General features: G+C 45.4%; 1 pseudogene; it reads right to left on the reverse strand.

Moving 5' to 3' along the window:
- Positions 1-442: 442 nt before the first annotated feature.
- On the reverse strand, positions 443-1,575 carry LOC131410013 (glycoprotein-N-acetylgalactosamine 3-beta-galactosyltransferase 1-like; annotated as a pseudogene).
- Positions 1,576-2,773: the final 1,198 nt, after the last annotated feature.

Below are 2,773 nucleotides of genomic sequence, written 5' to 3' on the forward strand. Positions count from 1 at the left end.
AATAATCATTGAAAGTACAAATTTATGACCTGCGTTTACAAACAATACTGAACACAAATATATCTAAAATTTTTTAAAGACAGGTTTATTTAGCATTGTGTATGTGTTACAAAATGGTGTAGTGTAGTTTTAGCAAATTTAACTGTTTTGGTTTCTCAGTGATGATAATACATGTGGTCAGGCAACAGAATCTCTAGTTCTTCTACCTGACCACTACGATTTTTAAAACATTAAAAAAATAATAATATATGTGTATTTGTGTGTGTGACTGTATCAAAACATATTTTAACTGACTGCATACCTCATTTAAAGGTTCAGTTGACAGTCATACATATGAAAGAGTTCTAATATGGAATGTCTACTTAGAAAGAAGTCTTCACTGGGCTTCCATTACTTTATAATTGAAATGCTGAAGCTCTTCTTCAGGGTAAAGTTAGACACTTCACTTCTGTTCACTCATGTTTTTCCTCCAAGGATTTCCTAATTTTGCCTTTGGCTCTTCATTTTTGTATGCTTCACTTGTTTCATCTAGTCTCAGGTAATGCAGGTGGACATCTGTATATATAACCATGTGAAGGAAAATGATAAACGAGATATTCTAACACATACATAACTGTCAGGTCAACATAGTGAAAGAAACTGTAAGATCAGAACAGAAACCAGGACCATCTGCAGGAGGATAATAGTTATAATCCCAGTACCAAAATGTTCTGGTTAGATAACCTTTGATTAAGTGGAGTTCTGGTCCAAAGGGATGGAAAATTTCTTTTCCAGTGGGATCTCTGGAATCCGCTGCCTCTATGTTTATGATTTCTATGCACCTCCCCAGCACGAAGTCTTCAGTGGAAGAACTAGTGTGCACCTGTCCATCTTGAGTGTACCAATAAATCTCCTTGGGGCTCCTGTGCTTGGTACAGACTCTTCTCCTCCACTCATGTAGCCCTGCTCTATATAGGGCTTAAATCTTCTCCCAAAGTATAAAGGTTCTTCAGGGCTATAGTTTGCCAGAAGCCATCTCAGGTTCTCTAGTATGACCTGTAATGCCATCTGCTGTCATAAATCAAACAGCGTCTTCCAGACAATGGTCATGAACACACTGAAAAGCTTTAACTGTTTTCCAGTAGAATTGGTCTCTGCCTTCCTCCGTGTCTAACCCCACAGTAGGGAAGTCTTTATTTCCTTCTCAGCTCATAAAAAACACTTTACCACAATGCTGAGCCCAAGTAGTTTTGACATGTTTGGCTCTTTTCTTTAGATTTTGAGGCGATGTCATAACCCAGAAAAGAATTTTAACTTTCTAGTAGAGTTTTTCAGCGATGTCTGTGCGCTCATCTTTCCATTGGCCGGCATCTGCACTGAAGTCCATCTGTCCTTCTAGATGATTCTGTCCTTTATCATCTGAATGCCTAGGCTGAAGCTCATTATGAAGAATATTAGGCTGCATGTCATGCTCCTCTCCCCAGAAAATACTAAAAGCTGAGGACATAAGAAAAATCTGATTGCTGATCCATAGAGTACGGTTATAATACTCAGGCAAGCCTTAGAGGCCATTTCCTGAATGTGTTTCCTAAAATCTGCAAGGAAAGTCGACATACCAAGAAAATACACCATGTTTATCCTTTATCTCCTGTCTTCTATCTCGGGCCCTCTCCTTAAGATTAATTCCAGTTGGAAAAGGACGACCCTGCTACCCCATCATTTTCCAGGAAGACACTGAGCTCCAGAACCAGCCCGCTTTGGCAGTCTGGGGCGGGCACCCTTGGTGGAAAGCGGGTGGAGGAGGAGACGGGCTTCTGTGGGAGGCCGGAGGCGCTCAGCTGACCCGCTCCCGGAAACTGACCGCGTAGCAGCCCGGGCTTGGCCCTCCGGGGGCGACACCGCCCGCCCATCATCGCTCCTCAAGGCAGCCCGAGGGTGGCTCGGACCGCCACGTCACTCATGGGCGGCTGCAGGGCACCCGCCACCTGCGTCTCCATCCAACGCACTCCCGCCCCGCGCGCCCTTGCCCCGCGCGCCCTTGCCCCCAGCCTCCCCTCGCCTCGCGTACCGTCTCCGCAGCCTCCCCTCCCCGCACGCCCCCTCCCCAGCAGCCCGGGCCTGCGCACCCGGCCCGCGCGCTCCCAGCCGGCGCGCCCCCTCCCTGGCGTCTCCGCCCTGCCCCCCTGGGCGGCGCCCCCTTGCTCCTGGCACCTTGCCGGGAGCGCTCACGCCCACATCTCTGGGGTCCTGAGCACGAACTTGTTAATGATACGGTTTGGTATTGATTCTGATAACATGTTCCTTCAATATATAGGTGCATTTAGAACAGAAGATGAATAGGACATCTCTTTCTGTTCCCTTTTGAAACTTCTCTAAAGGTACAGTGAAGAGATATTTTAAAAGAAAGAAATCGAAATTATTAGGAAAAAAATGGTAGAGGAGAAAAGAACAACACCATTTTGGAAGATGTAAAACGTAGTGAAAAGTTACTGACTTAACAGACCCATGAAGACAAAATTCTGTATGGGGGGGGAGGGAGCACTTAGAGTCAAAATGATCTAAAATGAACCATTGTCAACAGGCTTTCGAATTCCCGAGAGTAGTGACTGGTCACTCTACAAGTAACGTGGAGAATGATGATTATGTAGAACGAGGTTGAAACGGGAGGAATAAAACTCAAGTTGTGAAGGCAGTTTATTGTCCTAAATCTCTTCTCCCACTGAACTCCCAGACACTTATCCCCCATACAGGACATCAGAGGAATTTTTTAGCAAGAAACTGATGGCTCCAAGAG

This window comes from Diceros bicornis, chromosome 9 (genome assembly GCF_020826845.1).
Source record: "Diceros bicornis minor isolate mBicDic1 chromosome 9, mDicBic1.mat.cur, whole genome shotgun sequence".
Lineage (NCBI taxonomy): Eukaryota > Metazoa > Chordata > Mammalia > Perissodactyla > Rhinocerotidae > Diceros > Diceros bicornis.